This window comes from Ictidomys tridecemlineatus, chromosome 8, assembly GCF_052094955.1.
Source record: "Ictidomys tridecemlineatus isolate mIctTri1 chromosome 8, mIctTri1.hap1, whole genome shotgun sequence".
Taxonomy (NCBI): domain Eukaryota; kingdom Metazoa; phylum Chordata; class Mammalia; order Rodentia; family Sciuridae; genus Ictidomys; species Ictidomys tridecemlineatus.
Window position 1 is genome coordinate 115,073,066 of NC_135484.1, and position 13,628 is coordinate 115,086,693.

Below are 13,628 nucleotides of genomic sequence, written 5' to 3' on the forward strand. Positions count from 1 at the left end.
AAATAAGTGAAATGAAAGGTATTGTGTCCAACTACAACTAAAAAATATTTAAAAAAATTAGAAAAGGGGGAGGTAAAGAAGGGGTAAGTGAATGGGGATTGAAATGAGATTCCTTGTATGTAGTTATGTCAAAAGGAACCCAGATACCATGTATGAATATAATGTTTTAAAATGTTAGCTATTTTAAAAGTAACTCTTGCTTTCTTTTTTTTTTAATTTTAATTTTTTAGTTGTAGTTGGACACAACTTATTTCACTTGTTTTTTATTAATTTATTTTTTTTATGTGGTGCTGAGGATCGAACCCAGGGTTTCGCACATGTGAGGTGAGCACTCTTATCGCTGAACCCTAGCCCCAGCCCCTCTCTTGCTTTCTTATGTTTAGTATAGAAAATTTTAGGCAGCATAAATCAGTGAAAAAAAAGCAAAGTTTTCCTATAATTTTCTTTTTCCTTTTTGAATGTTCTTACCTGATTTCCCTTAAACTTTATTTAGCATCTAGGTTATCTCCTTTTTCATTTATTTGAAAGGGTGCTAATTGATTTTTTTTTTGCTACAATATGCTTTTTTTTTTTTTTTTTAAGAGAGAGAGAAAGAATTTTAATATTTATTTTTAGTTTTTGGCGAACACAACATTTTTGTTTGTATGTGGTGCTGAGGATTGAACCCGGGCTGCATACATGCCAGGTGAGCATGCTACCACTTGAGCCACATCCCCAGCCCTACAATAAGCTTCTAATACTTTAAAAAATTAATTATGAAAGAAGTCGGGGTTATTTTTTTTTTTAATATTTATTTTTTAGCTTTCGGCGGACACAACATCTTTGTTTGTATGTGGTGCTGAGGATCGAACCCGGGCCGCACACATGCCAGGCAAGCGTGCTACCGCTTGAGCCACATCCCCAGCCCGTAGGGGTTATTTTTTAAAGTCTTGTTTGTTATGATTCTGTTCATTGGTATCTATTTTATGAGGTGCCATAGGTATAATTGGCATAATGAAAATAGACTAATAAGTTCAAGTGGTTCCTATAAGGGAAACAGGAAAAATGGAAACCAAAAGGCTTTTCTGTAAGCTCTTTGGGAACAGGGACTAGGTCTTTTCTGTTCTCCATTATGTTAGTATTATTAGGCACAATGCTTGACACATAGTAAGTGTTCCCTAAATAGTTGCTGAATGAATGGACCAGTTTCTCATAAAAGTACTTTTAGTACCTCATATTTCCTGCACTGTGGATAATCAGGATCAGTTATGTTCATCTAATATTAAGTGTCTATGTTCAGCCTTTTTTTTATTAACGAAAATTTAATAAGCTGATTATTTTGAAAAGGTGTGTGTTATACAACACAAAACAGAAAGTAAAAATCCCTTCTTTTCCCAACTGCTATGCACCAGAATTAATGGTTTAATGTATTTCTTTAGACATTTTCTCTACATTTTCAAATGCTTATGCATTCATTATACAGGTAGAAGAATTATTTACATTATGTTCAATAAATAGCTTTGTTTACCTTCATGCTATTAAGTATTTTCCCATACCAATTAATGTACAGCTGCTTCTTTATTTTTAATTGCTGCATAATATTTCTTTTAAATATATGTCATAATAGTCCTCTAAGGAAATTTCCCACTTTTTCTTTCAGTTATGAAAGGGTTGTGTTTATTAGCCTTTACTGTATATTTTTTGCTTGCTTCCATGAGAATATCTACAGGTAATTTTCTGGAAGTGGTGTTTCAGGGCTAAAGGAATTTAAACTTTTCATAGATATTGGCAATTTAAACTTTTTATAGATACTGACCTTTGAAAATATACTGATTTTTACTTCCACCAAGGATATGAAGTGTTATTTTCCTATAACCACATAATATTTATTATTTTGTCAATAGAGTCAGGGACTTGTGATAGCAGTAGCTAGAGAGTCAGTATGTGAAATGGTTGGAGTGCAAACTTAGGAGTGTATTGGTTCCACTGTTTACTAGCAAATCACTGACATTCTCTATTCCTTAGTTTCACACTCTGGAAGTGACATTAACACTTCCAGTGTTGTAAAAGTATTGAGAGAATCCATCAGGGAGCCTATATTCTAGCATGGAGAGAGGCAGTATATAAATACCTGTGCCAGTTGGTGAGTAGAGGGAATATGGTAGGGCTGATTATATTAGCTTTTTGATTTTTTATATCAAATAATAGGGAAAGTATTAGAACAGAGAGATCCAAAAGGAACTAGGGAACAAGCTGTGCAGCTGTTGGGAACGGTTTCAGGTAGAATAGTAAGTGCAAAGGCCCTGAGAAGGACCATGTTTGAGGGTATAGTAAAAATGCCAGTGTTGCTAAAGCAGAGAAAGTGAATGGATAGTGATAAACCATTTCAGAGATGGCCTGTGATCAGCATGTAGACTTTAAGCATAAGGACGACTTTGTAGATGGGAAGTGGTAGATGGGAAGCCATTGGAGTATTGCCAAAGTAATTTTTTTTTAAAGTCAGTCTGATTGTCACTTTTTTTTTTTTTTAATGTTTCAGTTCCTTAATTTCTTTGGAATAAAGTTCAGATGCTTTATTCTGGTACACAGGGTCCTTCACTGACAGGCCTTTTTATTTAGCATCATCTGACTCTTTCCCACATGTACCCTTTACTGTAGCCAAATTGGAACACAAGCAGTTTCTTGGATGGGTCATGGTGATTCATGTCTTCATGTCTTTCTGCACATTGTTTGTCCTGCGAGAAACCTTCCCATTTAGCTTACATGATCACCAGCTCAGTTTTAGAGGGTCCTCTCGGTTCTTTTATTCTCTTGCCATTCCCTCCCATGTCACAGTCTTGGAATGTGCTGTTCTTTTACCACTCTTGATTTTACTTTTGCCATACTTTGCTAGTTTAAATTGTGCCGTCTTCCAAAATACCAACTCGGATGCTGCCATTTTCATCCTCATTTGGACCCTTATAAACACTTCATAGCTCCCTTATATCTCATTATAGTTATTTTAAATTATTTCACAAAAAACCTCTTGCTTAACTTATTTCAGTTTCCTTTGTAGGCCCATATACAGTCTTGTGCACATTTCACAGTCAGTAGGTATTCATGTTGTGCAGGATCAATGGAAAATTAATTAAGGCATTATTTGGCATTCAATGCTAAAAGCAGTAAAAATGAATAAGCAAAGTGGATGCTATTATATTAACACAACATATTTACTGTACATAACGTTGATGCCATGGTTTTGCTCACTCTTTCATATACTTAGTACCAGAAATTTGTGTACCCATTTTGAGATGTAGGTTGGTGAAATGTATGTATTCAGACACAAATATTTGTATTAGCTTTCTGATGCCGTGACAAAGTACCAGAGATAATCAACTTATGAGAAGAAAAACTTTGTTTTGGCTCACAGCTTCAGAGGTTTCAGTCCATGATCAGTTGACTCCATTGCTTTTGGGCTTGTGATGAAGCAGAACATCATGGCAGGGAACATGGAGAAGGGGAAACTGCTTTCTTGTGGCAGCTGGAAAGCAGAGAGGAGAGGAAGAGACTGGATCCCAATATCTCTTTCAAGGACACACCATATCGACCCAGCTTCCTTCCACTAGGTCTCACTTTCTGAAGGTTCCATACCTCCCTATAGCACCACGGTCTAGAGGCCAAGCCTTTAATGTTGGGTCTTTGGGAGATGTTTAAGATCCAAATCATAATAGTATTATGAGCCACTCTTATCACTTCTGAAGTCAAATAAAGAAAGTAATACAAACTCAAATGACAATTGTAAAGCTACTACTAATGTTGAAAGCTTACTATGTGAGAGACACCATGCAAAGCTCTTTATGTATTACTTATTTTATCTTTTCAGCATCCCAAGAGATGTTAATAATTTTAAATCTCATGTTCTAGTTGGAGAAACTGAAGCAAAAAGTAGTTGAGTGACTTGTTCAAGATGTGCTATGTTGTCGAGCTATGTCGAGCTCAGATTAACACACAGACAGGAACTCTCACATAATATGATAAAAACATAGGCACAGCAGTGTTTTGTAATAAATAAATAGGGATCAGTGTATATCATGAATTATGGTCCATCCATTCAATGTGATAATTTTTATAATGACTTTATTTTATTGAGATAAAATTTCTATATCATAATATTCATCCTTTTAAAAGTGTGTAATTCAGAGATTGCTAATATATTCACAGTAACGTGCAACTATCATTTATATCCCAGCTCAGAACATTTTATTAGCTCCAAAAGAACACTTTACCCATCAGCAATCACTCTTCATTTCCTCTCCTGCCTCCCTCCCCAATCCTAGACAATTCCTAATCTACTATCTCTAGATTTGCTTATTCTGGGCCTTTCATATGAATGAACTTGTATAATATGTGGCTTTTCATGACTGACTTCTTTCCTTTGCATAATGTTTTCAAGATTCATTCATGTTATTAGTACTATCGCTGAATAATATTCCACTGTATAAATATACCACATTTGGTATATCCATTTATCAGTTGAGGCAAATTTGAATGGTTTCCACTCTTTGACTGTAATGTTCTTATGAACATTATGTATAGGTTTCTTTGTGGACATGATTTCATTTTTCTTGGGCACCTACCAAGGAGTGAAATTGTTGCATCAAATGGTAACTAAGTTGGATTTTTGAAGAAGTGTCAGGCTGTTATTTAAAGTACTTGGGCTATTTTACATTCCCACTAGCAATGAATGAGAGTTCTACCATGTCTACATTTTTGTTAAGACATTACTGCCTTTTTAAATAATAGCTACCCTAATAGTTGTGTGGTTGATTTGCATTTCTTTAATGATTAATGATTTTAAGCATTTTTACATGGGTTTATGACTCTACATGTTTGAATAAATGTCTGTTTAAATCCTTTGCCTATTATTTTTACTTTTTTAATTAATTTTTAAAATTTATATATGACAGTGGAATGTATTACAATTCTTCACACATATAGAGCACATTTTTCATATCTCTGGTTGTATGCAGAGTATATTCACACCAATTTGTGTCTTCATACATATAATAATGTATGGATAATAATGTCCATCACATTCCACCACCTATTTTATAAACTGCATTATTTGTCTTTTTATTGAATTCCAGGAGTTCTTATATATTCTAGGTATAAATTCCATTACCAGATGTATCATTTATAAAAATTTCTTTCATTTATACTCTTATCTCTCCCTCCCTTCCTTTCTTCCTGTCTTACTATGTTGCCCAGGCTGGCCTAAAACTGCTGAATTCAAATGGTCTTCCTTCCTCAGCCTGGGATTACAAGTGCATGCCACCACATGAGCTTTCTTTTCAGTTTCTTGATAGTATTCAAGTTTTAATTCTGAGGAAATTCAATTTATAAATTGTTTCTTTTATTGCTTGTGCCTTCAGTTTCCCATAAGAATTCATTATCTAAACCAAGAATAGCAAAGATTTACTCTGTGTTTTCTTCTAAGAATTTTATAGTCCTGTATTTTATATTTAGGTCTTTGATCCACTTTGAATTATTTCTTTTTTTTTTTTTTTTGTATATGATGTGAGGCAGGGTATCCAGTATTATAATGTTTTACAATTGGAGATCTAGTTGTCCTAGCACCATTTGTTGAAAAAGACTATTCTTTCCCCCCTTCAGTTATCCTGGCACACTTTTTGAAAATTAGTTGAGTATAAATATAAGAGTTTATTTATTTATTTAAGTTGAAGAAGGACACAATACCTTTATTTTATTTATTTACTTTTATGTGGTGCTGAGGATCAAACCCAGTGCCTCATATGTGCTAAGCAAGTGCTCTACCACAGAGCTACAGCCCCAGTCCAAGAGTTTCTTTCTTTCTTTTTTTTTTAATTGTAGTTATAGATGAACAGAATGCCTTTATTTTACTTGTTTATTTTTATGTGGTGCTGAGGATTAAATCCAGTGCTTCACGCATGCCTAGGCAAGCGCTCTGCCACTGAGCTACAGCCCTAGCCCCCAAGAGTTTATTTCTTGACTCTTGGGTCTATTCCATTTTATCTGTTTCTCTGTGTATGCTGGTATCACACACTCTTGATTACTGTAGCTGTGTAGTAAGTTTTGAAACCATGAACTGTGAGTCCTACAATTTTGTTCTTTAAGGTAGCTTTGGCTATTTTGAGTCTCATAATATCCATATGAATTTTAGGATCAGTTTGTTAATTTCTGTAACAAAATAAGTTCAGCTTTTGGCAGGGATTTCATTGGTCAGTTTGGGGAGCATTCAATAGAATATAATAATTTGAAACTATAGTTATGAGGACAGCAGAAACAGTTGAAAAAAACATAATGTTAAGTTAGAAGAAACAATATAAAATATGTATACTATGATCACATCTGTATGAAAAATACATTGGAAAAAATTCTGTCAAAAAAGAATTCTTATCGAGAGAATGAGAAGATAAACCAGACTTGGAGGGAGTATTTACAGAAGACAAGGAGTATTATCCAAAATATACAAATAACTCTTAAAATTCAGCAATAAGAACATAAACCAATTGAACATGGGTAAAAAAATCTGAGCACACACCTCACCAAAGAAGATGTATAGATGGCAAACAGGCATATGAAAAGATTCTCAATGATATATGCCATTAGGAAATTGCATATTAAAACAGAGATACCACTACACACTTAATAGAATGGCTAAAGTCTAAAACACAATACCAATGCTGATGAGGATGTGAATCAGTAGGATCTTTAATTGTTTCTGGTAAGAATACAAAATGATATAGATACTTTTGAAGATAGTTCAGCAGTTTCTTATAAAACTAAACATATTCTTGCCATATAATCCAGCAGCCATGCTCCTTGGTATTTATCCAAATGAATTGAAAACGAATATCTACACAAAAAATACACACAGATGTTTATAATGGGAGGATAAGTGCCAAAACTTAGAAGCAACCAATATCTCCATCAACAGGTTAAGGGATAAATAAGCTATGGTATATCTAGACAATGAAATGCAGACATTAAATTCAGTGCTAAAAAAAATGAGCTACGAAGTCATCAAAAGACATGGAGGAAAAAATGCATATTTACTAAGTGAAAGAAACGATCTGAAAGATTACATGCTGTATGGCATATGATGTGACATTCTGGAAAAGGAAAAACTATGTAGACGGTGAAAAGAGTGGTTGGATGAGAGTATTTATCCTCAGCAGAGCACTGAGGATTTTTAGGTTAGCAAAATTATTATTGTATGCTGCTATAAAGGTAGATACACATCATTATACATTTGCCCAAACCTATGTTGTACATTGGTACAACAAACACTAAGAGTGAATGCCAATGTAAACTGTGGACTTTGGATGATAATGATGTAGGTGCATTGATTGTAATGATTGTTGATGAAGGTTCATCTTACCACTCTGGTGCTTAGGAGTCAAACATCAGGTATTTGGGAGTTTTCTGTTACTCTGCTTATTTTTGCTGTGAACCTAAAATGCTCTAAAAATTATTTCTATAAATTTTGGCTAATAGGATAATTTCTTAACTCAAGATGCAACCTATATCTCTGTAGATAAACCATTATTACCAAACTTTCCAGGAGGAATGTATGAAAGTAAGGAGGTTAGGATACAGAGTATGGTTAAAATGAGACAGTCTCAGATTTAACACTCAGCTTCTTGATTTCTCCTTTCTTTGTCTAATTAGTTTCATCTCTGCCTTCTCATTCTCCATAAAAAACCTCTACCTCAGACCCTAGCTTAGGACTTCCTCAGGGCCTTTATATGAAACTTTAGGAATCTGGCTAGTTTGTATAATTGCCATTGATAAGTAGAATGAATGGTGGCAGAGGAGTTTGAAGCAAGGAGCCAGACAACATAGTTTGAGCCACAGAAGCTGCTTGTGATGGAAAGTGATTTTGAGAAGAGGAAAGAGAGTCATCCAAGTGGAGTTCTTTGTTGCCTTCTCTACCTGTATGTAAATTCTGTCAGTTTCTTTGCATTTGTATATATTGTTTTCTTATGAAGTTATGTGTTTCTTAAGGGCAGAGGCCTGCATATGGTGCTATGCCTGGTTAAAAGTTAGGTACACAGAGAAGCAATCTTTGTGACAGACTGTCATTAATTGGGCCACTTCAGGGTATGCTGTAAATAGTTTGGAGGCTTTCTTTCTAGTTGAGAGATTGTTAAAAATCTCATATTGAAATGCTCTATAGATTTTACGTTTAATGGGTGAACATTTGAGGTTAGTTTCAAAGTAAACAAAATTTAAAGACCTGCTAAAGTCCATTAATACCAACATCAACCAAAACCAACGTTTGTAGCAGCAGCAGCATGACTTTGAAGTATTAGGATGAGTTTTGCCAGGTGTTTGGCTTACTCCTGTAATCTCAGCTGCTTAGGAGACTGAGGCAGGAGGATTGCATGTTTGAGGCCAGTCTGAGTGCCTTAGTGAGGAACTGTCTTTTAAAAAAAAGTCAGGGGCTGGGGATGTGGCTCAAGCGGTAGTGCGCTCGCCTGGCATGCGTGCGGCCCAGGTTCGATCCTCAGCACCACATACCAACAAAGATGTTGTGTCCGCCGAGAACTAAAAAATAAATATTAAAAATTCTCTCTCTCTCTCTCTCTCTCTCTCTCTCTCTCTCTCTCTCTCTCTCTCTCCTCTCTCACTTTCTCTTTAAAAAAAAATAAAAATAAAAATAAAAAAAGTCAGGGTGTATTTCATTGGTAAAGTGCTTGCCAATGAAGGAGGTCCCAGGTTCAATCCGTAGTACCATTTAAAACAAAAACAATCAAATCTGTCTTTTCAGTTGAATTAATTAAAAGAAAGTGAAAAAAGATTTTTAATTCAGATTTTTTAATTGAATCACTTTCAACCTTTTGACTAAGATCACATGTAGACTTTTAAATTGATAGTCATTATTTACGATCTTTTGGGATATAAAACCACAAATTTCATTATTCTTTCCTTTTAAAGTTTAAAATCACCATTTCTTATGTAAATTAAAGAAGAAATATAAGATGTTACAGATATCAAAATTTCCAGAAATATGCACAAAACCATAATTTTGACTGGTACTTTAGAATACTTGACATTTTTTTTCAAAACTTTTTTTAGTAGATGGACACAATACCTTTATTTTATTAATTTTTATATGATGCTGAGAGACCTAACCCAGTTCCTCACATGTGCTAGGCAAGTGCTCTACCACTGAGCTATAACCCCAGCAGAATACCTGTCATTTTAGGAGAGTTTTTATTATAATTCACAGCCTTTGACTTCTGTGTCATCATGGAAAAACTGTACCCTTCAAATTTCAGACTGTCAAATTTTGTGTAGTGTTTATTTTAAAAGGTAATTTTTTTCCCTATTGAAACTTCACTTGTTTTTTACTTTTTATTGTTTCCCTTTAAAAAATTTTTTTTTAGTTGTAGTTGGACACAGTACCTGTATTTTATTTATTTATTTTTAATGTGGTGCTGAGGCTCTCACCCAGGGCCTCAGAAGTGCTAAGCGAGTGCTCTACCGCTGAGCCACAATCCTGGCCCTATTGTGTCTCCCTTTTTGAGGCTTAAAATATACTCATGAACTTATGCTTCTGGCCAAGATGGAGTTAACAGAAGTTAGATTTACCCTTCTGGCCATAATCACAAAACAAACAAACAAAAACTCCAGACAAAATATATGAAGTAACAGTTTAAAATCCTGAACCACAGGGAGCACAAGACATTCTGCATTTTGAGAATGCGGAAAATAAACAGGTAAGGCCTGCAATTACACTAGCATACTGCCAGGACAGAGTTACAGTATACAGGTTATGGAAGCCTGGAAAAAAATGAATAAGAATCAGTGAGCTGTGGGACTTCAGTTTTTTACAAATTATATGTATGAAGGTAAATTATATATATATAATATATATACACACACACACACACATATACATATGCACACAATATATATATGTATATGTATGTATGTGAATGTACACACATCCATATATACACACATATATATGATAATAGAGGGGTTACAGAAAAAAATATTTTTTTGGAACTAGAGATTAAACCCAGGGACATTTAACCACTAAGCCACATCCCTAGCCTTGTTTATTTTCTATTTTGAGATAGGGTCTTGCTAAGTTGCTTAGGGCCTTACTTAGTTGCTGAGGCTGACTTTGAACTTGTGATTTTGTCCCACCCTTCCAAGTTACCGGAATTACAGGTGTGTGTAACTATGCCCAGCATGGAAAAAAAAAAAAAAACTTAAAAAAAAACACAAAAAACCTTTATTTATTTATTTATTTTTATGTGGTGCTGAGGATCGAACCCAGGACCTTGCGTGTGCTAGGTAAGCACTCTACTGCTGAGCCATAAAGCCAGCCCTTGGAAAAAAACTTTTGAAGAAAAAATAGTCAAGACATTTCTAAATTTTATTAATTATAAATCTAAACCCAGTAATCCAAGAAAACAAGGGAAAAGGGAACGAAGAACAGATGTAATTAATAGAAAACAATTACCAAGATGCCAGATTTACATATACCCATATCAGTAATCACATTAAATGTAGATGGTCTAAGATTCCAATTAAAAAGCAGAGCATAAGGTGGTGGCATATGCCTGTAATCCTAGTAGCTCAAGAAACTGAGAAGGAGGATCACTAATTCAAAGCCAGCCTCCACTAAATTGGAGGCCCTATGCAATTTAGTGAGACCCTATCTCAAAATTAAAAAAAAAAAAAAAAAAAAAAAGGACTGGGAGTGTGGCTCAGTGGTTGAACGTCCCTGGGTTCAATCCCTGGTACCAAAAAAGAAAGAAACAAAGTACATAGTAATTTGGATAGAAAATCAAGACCCACTGAATACTGCCTATAAGAAATCTGCTATACATATAAAGATTAAAGTAGGTTAAAGTGAAAGTTCGTGAAAGGATAGGCCATACTAGATACTAATCAAAAGCTGGAATAGCTAGTGTAGGTTAAAGGTGTCAGTTAATCAGGTGTAACTAATAGTACTAAATAGATAAAGCACCTAATAACAGCTTAAAAATGCATAAATCAGAAATGATAAGACTGAAAAGAAATAGATTCTACAATGATAGTGGGAAACTGCAATATCTTACCTTTAAGTTTTTGATAGAACAAATAGACAAAACAAAAATCAGTAAATGATTTAAAAGACTTGAACAATACTATCAACCAACTGAACTAATTGATATTTATATAATATTCTACCCGATACAAGCCAAATACACATTATTTCAGTTGCACATAGGACATTTACTAAGGTAGACCAAATTTTGGCCAGTAAAAAACAGTGTCAGTAGAGTGACTTGAATTATAAAGAATATGCTTTGGTGAAAGGGAAATAAATTAAAAATCAATGACAGATATCTGGAAAAATCCTAAATATTTATAAGTTAACAAATTTCTAAGAAACCCTTGGGCTAAAGCAAAAAATGAATTTGGAAAGTATTTTGTTAATGAAAATCACATTGAAATTTGTGAGTTGTAGTTAATGCAGTGCTCAAAGTAAAATTCATAGCAACAAATGCCTGTATTGGAAAAGAAGTTACAAATCAGTGTTTCTAGCTTCCACCTTAAGAAACCAGAAAAAGAAGAAAAAAAATCAAACCCAAAGTAAACAGAATAAATAGGGTAAAGTTAAAAACTATGTCAATGAAATAGAAAACAAAAACAGTAGAGAATGTCAATGGAATAAAAAGCTGGCTCTTTGAGAAGTCCAGTAAAATTGATAAGTCTGTGGCCTGTCTGTGCAGGAAAATAAAAGAGAAACACTATCAGGAATGAAAGAGGTAACATAGCTACAGATCCCATAATTATTAAAAGGACAAAAGGCTGGATGTAGTGGTGCATGTGTGTAATCCTAGCAACTCAGGAACCTGAGGCAAGAGAATCTCAAAATCAAGGCCAGCTCTGGGGATGTGGCTCAGTGGTGAAGCACCACTGGTTCAATCTCTAGTACTAAAAAAGTGGGGGAGGGTAAATAAGAATAATTTGAGTTACTTTATGTTAATATACTGAAAACCTGGATAACATAGGCAAATTTCTTGAAAGATTACAAAATACCAAACTCTCTGGAGAAGAAATGAATAACCCGAAAAGTACTTTGTCGAACAAATTGAATTCCCTCAAAGAAAATTCTAGGTCTGCATAGTTTCCCTGAAGAATCTATGAAATGTCTTAGGAAGTCATGACATTAGTTCTACACATATTTCCTATAAAATTAATGAGGAGGGAATATATTTTTTAACTCATTCTTTGACACTGGTATCACCCTGATACAAAAACCAGAAAAATGCATTGCAAGGAAAGAAAATTACAGGGCAGTATCCCTTATAAATGTAGTTGCAAAAGTTCTTAAAATTTTCTTTTAGCAAATTGAATCTAGTAAGTAAAATGATAGATGTGATAAACAAATGTGGCTTATCCCAGAGATGCAGGATTGAAAGTCAATGCCATGTGCCTCGTTAACAAAGTAGAAGAGAGAACCATTCAATTCAGTAGATATACGAGAAGCATATAAAATATAACATGACTTCTTGATAAAAACTCAGCAAACTAGAATAAGAAGGGAACTTCAATCTGATAAAGAGCATCTATAAGAAACCAATACCTGAAATTATACTTACTGCTGAAAGACCAGTTGCTTTCCAAGATCAAGAACAAAACAAGATATACACTGTCACCATTTCTATTCAGCATTATACTGGAGGTTCTGGCCAGTGTACTAAGACAAGAAAAATAAGTCATTCAGATTGGGAAAGAAAAAATAAAGCTCTCCTGATTCACAGATGACATGATTGCTTATGATTTCTACAAAAATACTACTAAAACAATTAAGTGTGCTTAGCAAAATTGCAGGATACAAGATTGATGTGGAAAAGTCAATTTTATTTTATAGATACTAACAAATGAACCATCAAGTGGAAATTTAAGAAGAAATACTACTTACAGTAAATAAAAATATCAAGGGTTTAAGGATGGATTTCATAAAAGATAAATAAAACTACTACACTGAAAGTTATAAAACACTGCTGAGAGAAATTAAAGAAGACCTAAATAAAGTGGAAAGATACTGTGTTCAAGGATTAGAAGACTCAATATTGTTAGTTTTCCTCAAAGATAGAGATTCATTGTTATCCTACTTAAAAAAAAAAATCTTAGCAGGCAGTTTGTAGAAAGTGACAAACTGATTTTAAAATTTATATGGAGGGCTGCGGTTGTGGCTCAGTGGTAGAGTGCTTGCTTTAGCATGTGTGAGGCACTGGGTTCTGTTCTCAGCACTGCATATAAATAAATGAATAAAATAAAGGTCCATCAACAACTAAAAACATTTTTAAAAAATTATATGGAAATGCAAAGGACCTAGAATAAAAGCCAAAATAATTTTGATAAAGAAGAATAAAGAAAGGGAGTAACAGATTTTCAGAATGTATTATAGCTACAGTAATCAAAATATGGTATTGATGTTAATTGGTACAAAGATAATAGTTTCATGAAATAGGAAAAGTTCAGAAAAAAATATCAATTTTTGATCATGTCAAGAAAGCTAAATAGGGGCTGGGGATGTGGCTCAAGCGGTAGCGCGCTTGCCTGGCATGCGTGCTGCCCGGGTTTGATCCTCAGCACCACATACCAACAAAGAT

At 34.1% G+C, this 13,628-nt stretch overlaps 1 protein-coding gene across 4 annotated transcripts in view; it reads left to right on the forward strand.

Moving 5' to 3' along the window:
- Fkbp5 (FKBP prolyl isomerase 5) overlaps nt 1–13,628 on the forward strand; it is a 110,156-nt gene that overhangs the window by 18,933 nt on the left and 77,595 nt on the right. The window lies entirely within an intron of this gene.